Source organism: Melospiza melodia, chromosome 11, assembly GCF_035770615.1.
Source record: "Melospiza melodia melodia isolate bMelMel2 chromosome 11, bMelMel2.pri, whole genome shotgun sequence".
NCBI lineage: Eukaryota > Metazoa > Chordata > Aves > Passeriformes > Passerellidae > Melospiza > Melospiza melodia.
Window position 1 is genome coordinate 18,635,344 of NC_086204.1, and position 14,821 is coordinate 18,650,164.

At 41.6% G+C, this 14,821-nt stretch overlaps 1 protein-coding gene across 10 annotated transcripts in view; it reads right to left on the minus strand.

Annotated features, from left to right (window-relative positions):
• The window catches only part of ADGRL2 (adhesion G protein-coupled receptor L2), a 387,559-nt gene that overhangs the window by 153,856 nt on the left and 218,882 nt on the right, over window positions 1–14,821 (minus strand). For 3 of the 10 annotated variants that reach the window (XM_063165838.1, XM_063165837.1, XM_063165830.1), the window contains exon 1: window positions 2,084–2,185. The exons of 6 other annotated variants lie outside the window; for them this stretch is intronic. The gene's annotated coding sequence lies outside the window, so the exon portion shown is untranslated. Of the gene's footprint in view, window positions 1–1,554; window positions 1,661–2,083; window positions 2,186–14,821 lie in introns of those variants that run through there. One more of the 10 variants, XM_063165831.1, reaches the window with a different exon arrangement.

Here is a 14,821-nt window from a genome sequence, read left to right on the forward strand (position 1 = left end):
ACATATCAATGACTTAAATCAACTTTTTAAAAACACAAAATACCTGTTTTAGTATCTGCATCATTCAAGTAAAAGGTTTGGAAAGAAGCAATAGGCAAGGGAAATTTAGGAAGTTATTTTTTGCCAGAGATATAAACCAGAATACAGTTACCAAGAAACATCTGGTCCCTGGAAAAGGTCCCAACTTATTGATGGATAACTGGATTTTGCTTGGCTTTTGGGTTGCTGGATTATGAATATTGATTTGCAAAGGTAATAAAAAGGTAGGCCAGGCCACATCCTCTCTTAAACTCAAGAAAATACTAACAAAAGAGTAAAAAACTATGAATGTGTAGTCTCGTAAAACAACTTGCAATGCGATAAATGTTCTACACAGCCACCAAAACAGCACTCCTGCCATAGCTGGTTGAGAATTATTTATTATAGGGTAATACTAACCACAAATTAGGTTATCTTTGTAAACACAGTATCACTGATTAAATGAGATTACAAGAATTACTCATTTTCACTTTTTCTAGAATGAAAAGGAAATGGAAGCATATGGCTGATGGTGATAAAAACTTCTTTTAAAACTCTCCATAAAAATATCTATTATTCCAGCCTACCCACCCATTAAGGAAGGAAGCATATTTGTTTCAAAGGCCTGGAACCGAGAAGTCTTTTATTACAAGATTTCATTTGTTTTCTGAAGTAATTAGAAGGTCTTCCCCATTCATCCCTCCACGCAGTAACGTGTAGGCCATACCAGAGCAAGAGCGCGGGAGAAAGCACTTTCTAAATCCCCCTCCCAGAGAGGAGGAATCAGAAACCACGCCACAGTGCCTGTCATAAAAGGTCACTTTTTTTGCTCGGAACAAGCCATTAATCAATAGAGTGTAATTGTCCGAGCGCTTGCAAGGGCTCTGCAGCGGAGGGACCTTGTTTTTCACTCGCATAATTGCAAAACAGCAAAAGTTCAGAAACATAACCCAAATCCACCTCCCCATTTTACCCCTTTACAATTCCCACTGCCCTTTGGGCCTCTTCTTGGAAGCAAATGGAAGACAAGCTGAAGTTCCCTCAATTGAGCCGGAGCTAAGAAACCTTTGATATGCTAATACCCTCCTTCAAACGGTAAGAATTCACACTTGCATTAATTCAAACAATTTCTGCAGAATGATGCGAAATGGCACCTCTTTTCGTGGCAAGCAACAAAAGGAGGGAGCCGGGGCGCCTGAGGAAGCCAAACAGCAGAACATTTGTTCCGCAGGATTCCTTCCGTCGCGCACAGGGGCATTTCTGGGCAAAGAAAACACACCTGAGCACCAGCAGAGCTCTTTACTTTCTGACAAACCGCGCTCAAATCCCAGCAGGGCTGGCGCAGACTAACAACAAGATGTTATTTTTAGAGCCAGACACAGCAACGGTGCCTCATGACACACTGTTTTCTGTCTCCAGATGGCCCCAGATTTCTACATGTGAAAATAAATAGAAATAAAAAGGAAAAAAAAAAAAAAAGAAAAGAAAAAAAAAAAGAAGAAAAAAAAAAAGAAGAAAAAAAAAAGTTGTTCTCACCCCACAGCCGACAAAGGGTAATTTATTCCTCTCCCCACAGGCACCCCCCATCCCGCACGGGCTGGGAGCCGGGCGCTCGGCAGAGTTACACAAATACACCCGCAACAGGTAATTATTTAGCGAGCGGGTGCAACTTTGCGCGGGGCGCGCCGCGGAGCCCCGGGCCTGCTGTGCGGTCGGCCCCGGCCCGCAGCCCCCGCGCTCGGCGGGGCAGCAGCAGCGGCGGCAGCGGCGGCGGGGCGGGACGGCCGCGGCTGCCGCAGGTCCCTCCGCAGGGCGCGGGGGGGCGGCGGCGGAGCGCGGCCGTTCCGCGCGGGCGGAGCGCGGCCGTGCGGAGCGGCGGCGCTGCCCGCGCCCAGCGCCGCGGGCTCAGCGAGGGGCACGGCGCTCCGCCGGCGGCGGCGCAAGGCGAGGCAGAGCCTAAAGTAAGTGCATCCCTGCCGGCGGCTCGGCCGGGGAACGTCCAGGAGTCAGGGAGCAGGCGCCGGCAGCAACGCGCGGCGAGGCTGCAGCGCGGGGCTCCGCTTACCTACGTCTGGGAGCCGAAGGCGGGCCGGGGTCTGCGTCCCCGGCGGGACCCGCGGTCCGGGTCAGCCCGCGGAGCGCGGGGCTGCGGGAGATCGCGGCGGAGTTAGTCCCGGGGCCCCGGCGGCGGCGCGGGAGCGGGCGGGCGGGCGGTGGGCTGGGGCGGGAGCGGGAGCGGGCGGCAGCCGGCGCTGCGGCTCGGAGGGCTGGGGCAGCGCAGAGCAGGGGCGGCTTCTTCTCCGCGCAGCCGGCCGGGAGGCTCTTCTGGGTCTAAGTCAACATTTTCCTGCAGTTCCCCACACTCCGCTCCGCAGCAAAAGCGCGATGCAGCCAGGCTCCAGCACGCACGCACACAAGAAATAAATTCAGTAAAAAAAAAAAATTTTAAAAAAGCCGAAATGGAGAGGAGGACGGGCGCAGTGCAGTGTGTGTGCCCAGCCTAGGGAGTCCCTTCTGTGAAGCGATCAGGAGGCGATGCCAGCAGCTGGGGCAGCGGGGAACAACTCGAATGTTACAATGGACCCCCTCCTCCGTGTCTCTGTCGCTCGCACCGACCGGATTCACATCTCCCGGGATGACATTCTGGCCTCTGGCGGAGTGCGGGGCCGGCCCCTCCTCAGATTTTCTCCTCTTCCTCCCTGTGCTGCTGCCCCGCCAACGACTGGAGATCGGGCGCTGAGCAAGTAACGCGCGCGGTAATGGGAAAAACGCAATACATACACACCAAAAAAAAAAAAAAAAAAAAAAAAATCCCAATGAATGTATGGCAGCCTCTCCGTGCTCGTGCACCGCTCCGTCTGCGGCTGGGGAGCGCCAAGTCCTGACACGGACTCTGCCGGCTCTGAACTGGAGTCACCTCCAGCCTCCTCCCCCTCCAATCTCCACCCCTTCTCCCTGCGCTCCCACCCCTGGGCTCAGCTAATCATATAAACATATTATCACGTAGAGCGGCATCGGCGAAGGACAAAAATCTCCCCCTTCCTGTCTTTTTTCAGTCCCCCTCCCGCCCTTCATTCATTTGAGGCGGGGGATGGGGGGGCTGAAGGCTAAATAGCGGCCGCCCGGCACCGGAGGCCGCGCACACCGGCTGCGCGCTGCCGCTGCCCGCGCCGCGGATGCCGAGGGGCGCGCACGGCCGCGGAGCCGCTCGCCGCCGCCGCGGAGCCGCTGGGCGCCCCTGGCCGGCGCCTCGGGCCCCGGGGCTGGCCGGGCCTGGGGCCTCGGGCCTGCCGCCGCCCCCTCCCTCTGCCTCCGCGGCGGCTGCAGGCGCGCAGGCCGGCCGGCCGGAGGCGTCCCCGCCGCACCTTCGTGCCCGTGCCCGACCGCGCAGCGATGCCGCGCACCCCGCCTGGTGCGAGAGCCCGAGCGGAGCTGCCCGGCCGGCTGGGCTCGCCGCGCCGGGCCGGCTCTCCGCACCGCAGCGCCTGTTCCCCGCCTCCCCGTCCCCGGCATCAGCCAAAAATCCTTCACCGGCTGGGCGAGCGGCGAGAGAGGGCAGGCAGGGCGGGAAGACCGGGGGTCCCGGCACCCCAGCGCCTTCACGGCTCCGCTGGTCTTTTCCTTCTTCCCTTCGCACTGACATGGCCCGGCTTCTGCCCGGCAGGGACGGCGCGCCGAGTCACAGCGATGCGCTAGGGAAAACATGTCAGGGCAGGGTAAACAGCACTTGGAAACGATTTAAAGGATACTCAGTTGACTCACTGGTGTGCTTGGATACAGAACGCAGTCTAGTAGCGTTGTTGCATTTTCCCAAAAATCTGCTCTTAGAAACCAGGTCTGGTATTGTAGGGTTTGTGTTTCTCGTCTGTATGGATGCAAAACACTGAGAGAATCCGCTCTGACCTTTCAGGATGTGCAACACGGGCAGTTCCCAGCTCTCAAGGTCGGGGAGAAGCAGCTGGGCATTAGCGAGGGCCGGTGCCCCGGGGAGCGCGGCGGGGCCGGGGCCGGCGGGGGGCCGGGGCCGTGCGTGCGTCCCACGCTCCGCGCCCGCCCGGGGCTGCGCTGACCAGGGGGAGCGACAGCCGCGGTCAAAGCAGCTCAGACCTGACCTGATAGCTGCCCCCTCCCTTTGTTTGGGGATTTTAGCCATCCCCTCCCTCGCCGCAGCACTGAAATGAAATCCTCTCAACTGCCTCTACTCACGAAATCGCATGTACTAGGCCGGACCACTTGGGGCTTGATCAGCTGTTTTAGGTCCAAAGCACATTGACAATCCAGAGTACAACACCTAAACCAGGTTCATTACCTTTGTTAATGGTAATGATTTATTTTTTTACTTAATCATTTTGATGTCTCTGCATACCTGTGCAATTAGTGTTTAGAAATTGTAGCACGTATTAAGAAAAACATGACATGATAAAAGAAGACTGGATCTCAAAGACCTTGATATACGGAGTACTAAGAACCACGGAGCTGGCCAAGGGCTCTTCAAAACCACATTAAACTTTCAACAATGCTAGCAGCAGTCTTGGGGGTGAATATCTAGAAGTCATTGAAATATGGACATGCCATAGCCATGCTGATCTTCCTCAGTTCAGGGTGTCTGTCCAGGGACTGGGGAGTGGAAGAACGATCTCAAGCTTTTAGGACCAAAGTAGGAGTTCGGCCATAGTGAGCAGTGCACCTTTCTAAGACCAATTTCAACTGGGTTAAATCTGCAAAATGCCTCAAACAGAATGGAAGGACACATCATCTGTCTATTGTAACAGTTTGTACCGACTATATATAGTTAAAGTATGGGTTTCTGTGAGAGCAACATATAGCAAAAGGGCAGAGTCTCTATTAAGTTCTTGGTGTATTCCTAATAGAGTCAATTGCCCTTTCTTGCTATCCTTATAAACACCTGTATAAACCCTAAATAACCCCTTACGCATTTCTAGTGGAATTAAATTATACAGGCATTTTAATGTATTTTATTAGAAGCTGATTTTCATTGAAAGGACTGGATGCATCTGTTACAGAAACATGCTTAAAAGGAGGGTCATAGAAAAATAAAGATATACATATTGACTTGCTATGACTTTACCAAAGTTTTAAATTTTATCGTTAACAAGTCTTTCTTTCTCTCCTTCTGTCTTTTTCTTTCTTTCTCTCTCTCTTTCTCTCTCTCTCTTTCTCTCTTTCTTTCTCTCTTTGTCTCTTTCTTTTCTTTGTCTCTTTCTCTCTTTCTTTCTTTCTTTCATGTAATTGCAGATAAGCAGTGATACCCCTGAGCTAACAGACTTTTGCTTAGTTGATGAGAACAGGATTTAGCCAGAAAACTGTCGATAATACAAGAATTATCTAGGGTTGATGGTTTTCCTTTGAGAGGACATGAGAGAGAGAAGTTCTTCTGTTTGCAACAAAAAAAACTCTGTTGGGTTCTCTAATTTTTTTTTTCTGCCTACAAAAAGATTGAAAAGAACTGCAGAACTAGGCTTTGTGCTAATATTTGCAGAAGTCAAAGTGAATTCACCTATGTGGATTCAAATGTAGGACTGAAGTTCATTTTCCCTCTTTTCATCAAAAACTTCTGGAATCATATTTCTTTCTACATGCAGAGATGGAGTTTTACAACTCTTTTACAATGGCTGCTGTAAAACTGAGTTTTAAACAATTGCTAGAAATGCAGAGACCTTTTAGCATTTGTTTCAAAAACACATGTTTCTATTAATTTTCATTAAAACTGCATTAGGATATAAGAATACCTGGCAGAGGTGTATATTGTTTTGGCAATATACATTGCCATATACATAAAATTAATTCAAATGATTAATTTTACTTCACATGAATCAGCATATTTTTCTTTACAAGAAAAATTGTACACACATGTACTCACAGCATACGTAAATCTGATCCTTTAGTTTTTACTCAGCCACAATTATTGCCAGATTTGAATATTAATACGTAAGAAGAAATTATAACAAATCAATTTTCCACCATTATGACTTCCTACTATTTGCTTGTTAACATATCCCTATAAATATTAATCTTATTCCATACAGACAAGTAGAGACAAGTAGATTTTCCCTAAAATCTTGCTTTGTTGCAACAGAGCAAAATGTGTGAAAGCACAAGAAGAAATTTTATGCTCATATCCAAATATTTTGTGATATTTTATCCCCACTCTTTGACTAGTGTTAAATTTGTAATATTTCATGTTAAGGTGTATATTTTGTGTGTATTGCTCTCCTGTTACTTTCATTAATCTGCTGGATTATGTTCTTCAAAAACTAAAAAGCAAATCTATAGCAATTTTTAAAATAATCACAGGAATTGTGCATCAATTAGCATTTCCAGGGACCACGTGTAGGACAGTAACAACTGGAAAAGATTGAACTGTCAGCTGTGTACTTGAAAGAGACGCATCTGAAAAGGATGATTTAACTTGTGGCAAAAATTGGCTAAATCATGATGTCTGTAATATGATCTTATAGGCTGCTTTAGCTTTTTTTCCTTTTTTTTTTGGTCATAGAATTGCATTTTATACCTGCCTATTCTTAAAAAGGTTAATTTAAAATGTTTTAGTACCTTGATAAATAATATTTTGTATTGCCCTAAGTGTCAGTTCCCCCACGAGTAATGGTTTACACAGATTTTATTCAGCCTATTTTTTATTACTGGAGTTTTATGACTGAACTTTAAATACTAGCGACTGACATTTCCTCTTATCTGTCTGTACTCCTGTGAATAACGTATCAATGAACCTGTAATTAGATGTAATGTTGGCAAAGACTGACAGAAGAGGTAGTAAATATAGGTATGCATTATTATCAGCTAAAATTGGTGCACTGGTATAAAGACACAGTTTAATTGCTATGATGTAAAGACTTCACATTTTTTTTCCCATGGAAAAGTAACAAACCATTAAATGATTTTACCATTTCAACATTAAACAAAAAAGAGAAAATTTTGCTTGTTTTATTTAGGAAAGTCCCCAATTAATTTTGCAGGCAAATTCATATAAATAAACTGTGAATGATGCAACCCATAATAGGAAATATACAATGTATTGCCTTAAAAGTTTGGAAATATATCTTGACAATTACCGGTCTTTTAAACTAAGTAATTGATTTTAGTGTCACTTGGGGAAAAAAAATGAAACCCATCAATAAAATCAGAGAATTCTGCAGCTGTTTCTAACAAATAAATGTAATACGAATTTGCATTTTGCATAGTTTACTTCAGTAATCAATTTTAATGACTCATAATCTATATCATTATTTAAAAAATGACAAAATCATTGACTTATTCATAACACTTGCTAATTGTTTTTAAAAATAAATTCTACACATGACTAAGGAAACACCCATTTCCACTTGCTTTATGTTAAATCAACATCTAACCACTCATGGTGATTTCATTCAAAGAAAACAGAAGGAACACATTAGCTGTGTGGTTAAAGAGATTGATGGGCTTCAAACATTTTAACCATGGATGGTTTTTTTCCAACTGTAGAGACGCATGTTTTTAATTTAAATAGCTTCAAGAAAATGAAGATCATTTTATTCAACAAAGCTGTTTTCTCTTGTTTCTTAGAAATTAATTTAATTTTGTTTAATTAAGTAATATTAGAAACAACCTTGTTCAGAGAAAATGCAGCTATGAAACAAAAGCATGTGTCTTCCATATTAACTCGTATTCTAAAATGGAATTTTTGTCTCACATTAATAAATTAGAAGAGATCAATATGATTTTTGCCAGTGTATTTAGATGCAGTTTTTAATGCCATATTTTTCAGTTACCTCTCCACTCTCTGAGGTAAATTTGGGGAAGCAGTGGAGCTCAATGTTACTGAAGAAATACATTCTTTTGGAATTCAGGTATTTTGGATATATGTTGGTAGAGAAAAGTTTACAGTTTAATGCTGCAGGCATTTACAAAGGCCAAAGAGTTTTCAAGACTGAGCTGTTAGGAGTAATGTAGCAGGACACACTTAAAAAAGAAATGAATGCAATTCCCTGTTTTCATAAGAAAAGCTCAGCACTGAAGCTTAAATGATCATACCAGGAAAGGAACTGCAGTGCTGAGCTTTTGGGGAAGGAGATATGTCATGAGATCCCAATTCTCCAAATAGCTCTGCACATTCTAGGTTCCTTTTCTCCAACTGCTATATCTGTTTAGGCACACGTTCTGCATTTGGGCAGCAAAAAAAATGTTTTGTTTTAGTTTTTTTAAGGACAGAAGCACAAGAGAATACTAAGAAATTACACAGATTTTTCTATTTAAAATAAATACAGTTTTGCCTGACAGGCAGGGAGCTCCTTCTCCTCTTCCCCCTTACACAACTGTATTGTACAATTTGCTATGACTTTGCTCAATCTCTGTAATGTGCAGTGAGAGGAGTACCCCATGACTCAGACTGGCATGTGTGGTGGTCTCAGCATATTCTCATCATCTCCCCTTACCTCTTGCAACCCTCCTGGTCAATATAAACGAATGGCAATAATTTGCTTTATCAAATTCCAATTGCATCTGGACTCCAATCTCCACCTTATATTTATTACACAGTGCTTTTAAGTATCATATTACCTAGGTTTCTGGCCACTCTTCTGTTGCTTCTGTATCACAAAATGAAAGGTCACGCAAAAATAGATAAAGAATTCAAAGGCAAATGATTGCATTGGTAAATATGAATCCATCAAGGTTTTTCTCTTCTTACCCAAACACCTTGCTTAATCTGCACCGTGAAAATCCATATTCTTGATGGAACAGACCTCTCATTTGAGGAGATGTGAACAGCTTTACAAACCCATAAAGATTTAGGTGCCTACATTAGGGGTAAGGTTAAGTTTACATTCTTGAGAAGTTATGGGAAAAAAGACATCAAATTCTTGGACCACCTACCAGAACTGAGATCTCCCCATTTTGGTTGATTGCCCAAATCATTAAGCTACAGAGTCAGGTTCCCTCTGGTGTTCTCACTTTCTAGTACAATGAATCATGAATCATTTACTGCCTGGTGCAAGGCTTCAACAGGACAAGTGGAGAATATTTCCATCTCCAGCCAGGTTGTGGGTTAGAGAATTGTTTAGCTGGTGAGAAATGTGCATTTGAAACCCTTCAAGCAGAGGAGAGAACTGACCTTGTTTCATACGCTGGACAAGTATCTAAATGCTAGCTGTAGAATAAAGCTTCACCTTTAGAAGAAAGGGATGACTGCTGCTGGGTTTAGTGGCAGACTAACTGCATTCATGGGGGTCAGTTTGACTGTCACCTTTAACTGCTCAGCTTTGTTTTACACAGAACCTTAGCAACAATGTAAGTGCAGAGCTCTTTAGTCTGGTTTATCTTGACTGAAGCAGTATTTGGCCTGATGAGTATTACAGCTGCAGGAAAATTTGATATAAAAAACATGGAAGCGCCTGTTGAGCAAAGACATCTTCCCCAGGTAGGCAGCATTTAAGCAGAGCAGTCTTTAAACTTAATGGCTTAAATTCTTTCCATGTTTCTCTTTAGGAGTCAAGTTGCAGAAATTCTATATATTGCCTACATGAAAACCTGGTCCATAGTCATAATAATCAAGTTGAGAGATACGCTAATAGGTTATGAACAGGAAAGGACAGGGTGCTCACAATCAATCATGAACAGAAAAGAACCTCCCACTGGGACTTCCTCACCTCATGATTGCAACTTTCAAGTTTCCCTTACCAAAAGATGGGGCATGAGAGACATATTTGCTTCCAAGCTTGCGTATTTCAGCTCCCCTTTGCTGTTTTCCCCATGTCTCAATATGTGTTATTCTGTTAGAGCAAATGCTCAGTTTTTAATTTAGAATTTTCTATTGGTAGCTTTAATCAAGGCAGTTTTTAGTTGTGCTTAACATACAGTTATCTGGTTCTACCCATCAGTTCCTCATGCCAGTCTGCAAGTGCTTTAACCTCAGTTGATTGGATATACTCGCTTTGATTTTGTTGCGTGGTTTAACACAAGGACTTGGTACCTTATATTTTTTTTATAAGATTATATTTTTTCCTCTTGTTACTGATTGCCATTGAAATGGTGAAAGTTATGTGATTGGCTCCCTCTGGAGCAGATACCAGAGATGCATCATGGATCACTGGTCAGAGAGCCCAGACACAGCAGCAAATTCAGTCTCCCTCCCCTCGCCATCAACTCCGTACAGCGGCACTGCTTTGCAATCCATCTCAGCTGACACCAGCAGAGCATGCAGAGGGAGACCCAGATTTGTTCCCAGGCTTACATCTTCTAGTTCACATTTTGTTGTGCTTGTGTTACATTGCCAGGTGTAACTCTGGCAGCCGTAAAGAACAGTCATTTTCCTTCCCTGAAACCGCCTGTAAAAGTCTCTGCTTGGGTAATGATTTGTTATATATTACAAACACCTGCAGCACAGCAAATTAATATCACTAAGTATAGGGATCAAAGATATTCCACCTTTTTTTTCTTAAATTAAATGATCATTTACTTTTGACAGACCTCGATGTTTTTGACAAATAGACTTGAATCTGATTGAAGGTATGGCTACGCCTTCCTAAAAACACTGCAGTCTAAGAATGACATTAGTACCATGCTCCTGTTTTGAGGAACATCGATTGACTGCTTAGTACTACTGCTAATTATGAAAAATAAAATGTATTCAATAATTATTTAGGATGCTATTCTTCACCTCACTGTGCACACAGACTGCTGTTTGTTGACTACTCAGCACCAAAATATGATCTTTTTGTATTATATCTGGAAAATCATAGTACCTTTTAATATATCATTAAGACACTTAAATTTTTATGACAGTGTTGGAAAGCAAAGTGATAACCCTGTATGTATTTACACAGGAATGGCAGAATTTTTTGCATATGCAAGCACTGAATATTACTGAAGAATAAACCACAAATTTGCATTGCACTGTGTTTTGCCTTTCGGTTTTCTCTTCCTGTTGCTTCTCTATATGGCTATGTTTAATTTGCTTTCATCAGAATTTTTGTTGACAGTAAAATTAATGTGCAAATTTCCTATCAGTTGTATATATTAATATAATTCCCTCTCAAATACAGTTCATTGAAATTAGCACTGGTAAAAGGTGGGATACATATTCATACAGTTATTTACATAAATCCCATTCAGCTTTATGCACCCTAAGCTCTAATGCAAAATATCTACTACCACAGGTAATTTTAGCACAAGAGAAATAGCACATAAAAGGCATCTGACTTCCCAAAGATTGAGTGTCTTCTAATAAAGAGATTATTTGAAGAGAAAAAAATCTGTTAGAAATTACATTTGTGACAGAACTTTTATACATAAAACTATTGTCTTTACAACAACAAAAAAAGTTGAAAATACTGATGTGTCTCTCCAAGAAATCGCACACAATCGGTTCTTTTAAAATTAAATAAATTGTGCATGATGCCTCATTTGTGATATAGCGTAAGATATTAATATATTAATTAATTTTTAATAAGAACTTTATTATGAAGCAACTTATATGACAGAGTACACACCAGACCAAAAAGTAAGTTTTATAAAAATAACTGTGTACTGGGAACTGATTTATTCAGTACAGCATTTTTATCAGTTTTAATGTCAAAAATAAGATCAGTTGCGATATGTATATTGATCTGCTGGTTATTTACCTGGACTTAGAACGCTAAGTATAGGAAAAGCCATTAGGTCATAATCTATATAAGTTTAGGGAATTCAGGCACCAACTATTCCTTGTTGTGAAAGGCATTTGCTACTAAAAATACAAACTGGAATCTACTAAGTGCAGGTGCAGATTCCACTCAGCAATGCAGCTCTGTTTGTGTAAGTTTTCCCTGGTAAACAGAGGAGCTGCAAGGTCACAAAACAGACAATGGCACATCTCTTAGAAACTTAGGCTTTACTGTATAGACTTGCAGTTTTTGTATTTCCCTGAGCATTATGCTGCAACACATGACTTAACAGCAGTCTCTATTTTTCACAATTTTCCAGTTAATGAAAGTAATGTTTAAATACTCTGAAGTTAGATTATTAACTTCTACAAAATAGAAACAGATGTGTGTCTCAGTATGCCATTAAATTTATGATTTACATAGTATTCTTGAATACAGCTGAGCAGAGGCCAATGATTCTAATTTGCTCTAGATTTACAATAACCTGATCTGGTTTTTGTAAGTACTGAAACACTTTAAACAAAATTAGAAAGCTGTTGTGCTTTGTGTGATTAAAGATGCAATTCCCTTTGGGGTAATGAGAAGAGTTAGAACATGTTTCTTTCTTTATGGATGTTTCTATTATAAACACGAGTACCATACATTATGTATTTTTGTTACTATTTCCTTGCTTTTAATTATAAAATAAACTGATTGAGTTGTACTGGAGTTACAATGAAACAGTGCCAAAATCTAGCTAAAAAATGCATACTGAGGTTTATAAAAAATCCTTAAAATTCTTGAGGGCCTTAAGATCTTGTTAGAAAAATGCTAGTTCCTTATAGTTTGCAGAATCCAAAACATCTCTGTGATTTAAAACAACGCAGTTTAAAGGAATTATTTAAAAAGCAAACACATTTCTCAGCTTATTACACTGTGTTAAGGCACAGCATTTTACAGAACAGAGTTTCTATGTATTCACGGCATTTTACATCTTGAGATTTTTTTTTACAGATTCACTGTATCTAATGGCAGAAGTCACAATTGGAATGAATATTATTGTTTAAAACAAGGTGTATCTATGGGTAGAGACTAAGTTGTGTTGTTGTGACAGTATACACTGACGATTTTTAAAGGAGTCAAAATGAGATTAGATCTGTCAGATATATGCAATGCAGGAAAAACACCCTGTGTATGAATATTTAAGGTCTGTTTCAAAGATTCTGAAAATCAGAAGCTGGGCTTCTAAAGATGTATGGATTCAATGTTAGCTAGAAATGAGGTATTTCCACATTGTAATCTATGACTCTGTGGTCAAAAATGTAGGTCATTTACCATTGTAATTAACTGTTCACAGGGAAAGGTGACTAGTAAGGAAGTGTATGCATCTATTTAATAGGGACTTTTTATAAGAATGTTTAAAACTACTTCAACTATTCTTTGCATATTGCACTCCAAAAATCAAATGGATTTTATGAAGGTAGAAGTAATAAACCAGGCATTTATTTTACATAGTATCTGGAATACAATATTATTTCATGTATTATTTTTTTCATTTTCTATTTTACATACTGCATTGAAGACAATATAGGCTCAATATTATACACTCATATTAAATCATACTACAATATATGTATTTATATTTATCTTTACCTCTGATGAAATGTTTAATATTATTAATCCTTTCATTTTAATTATATATAATTACCTATCATTAAAACGGGAGCATTACCTTTTAATAAAAATTTAATCATACATTTACTCAAGCACGGGATCAAAATGCTACACAAGGATGACATGTCTTGAAAATGATTGAACGAATTCAATTTATTTGGCCACTCACTCTTCCAACACACTTAGGGATTGCCATCTGGGCTTCACTCAAGGGATCTCCAAGGCTAAGTTCCCCCACCCTGCTCTGTGTCAGACCTGGGATTGCAGCATTAGGCACTGTGAGCCCAGCGCCAGCCTGGCTGCTGCTCCAGGCTCAGCCTTGGGGTCCAGCAGTGCCCCTGGCCCCCCAGCACATGGCCCCTTGCAGGGGTTCCTCACTGGGCCTGGCTTGCTGTCCTGGAGCTCTGCTACCATTCCTGACCCAGGCAGACTCATGTGCACATATCTCATTTAAGGAAGCATAAGGATCGCTATGGATTTTTTTTCATCTGGGGGATCTGGCAATGGCAACTGCATTGAAAAAATGGTAGGGAAAATATTTTTTCTTCATGCATTGAGGCTGAAGTGCATATAAGTGGACAAATGTGGTTTCCTCTGAACTTTCTGGGAAATTTTTCTGTTAAACAAGTACCCACACATGAGGCATCAGGCTGACTACAAGAGATTGGCAAACACTTTAATTAATTCAACTTTGTGTCTAGGGAAGAATTAATATTGGAGAATTGTTTGTTTCCTTCCTGAAAAAAAAAGAGTATGGATATGGAATAAATTATTGGGAGGAATGAATGGCATCAGGCCATCAGAACTTTGTACTTTTCACCCATAACTTAACATAAGATGAGGCCCCTCTTCTGCAATCACACAGGTCTAGGTCAGCAAACCTCTGCTGAACCAAGACCATATCCACAGTCCTGAAAATACTTTTTCCCAACAACAACATTAACTTAGAAATCACAAATATAGGGAAATGTGTCATCTTGTATTAAAATTAGTGGGGAGTTTTAGAGAAGTTTTTAATTGTTTTGATAAATTCATACTAACTCACTGAGGCCCAGATTGTGGAATTGCATTTGCAGCAAACTGTTCTTCAAGAAGCCCTGAGTGATTAACTTGGGAGGCTGGAGGTAAAAACTGCAGATGAGAATTCCATATGTCTGAGACAAAGCACCTGAAAGGAAAACTCACATTTTAATGACAGAGCATGGGATGGCCATTACAGGAATATATTGTATTGATAAAAAGGGAAAACACCTGGTCAACAAAGGTTTTGCAATATTTTTCCATATTAGTTATTTTAAAGTCATATTAAGCTGTCAGAAGACTTGGGTTCATTATGAACACTCTGTTTCTTAAAGATGCTCGGTGAGTCTGGATGCACTTAGGATAATTTATTTTCCAATCAACTCTGAGTTGCCCAGACCTACTTCTATTGAAGTCAACTTTTATTTTTCCAAAGAGAATTAAATTAGGTTTAATTTTTCTTCAAAAAGAAA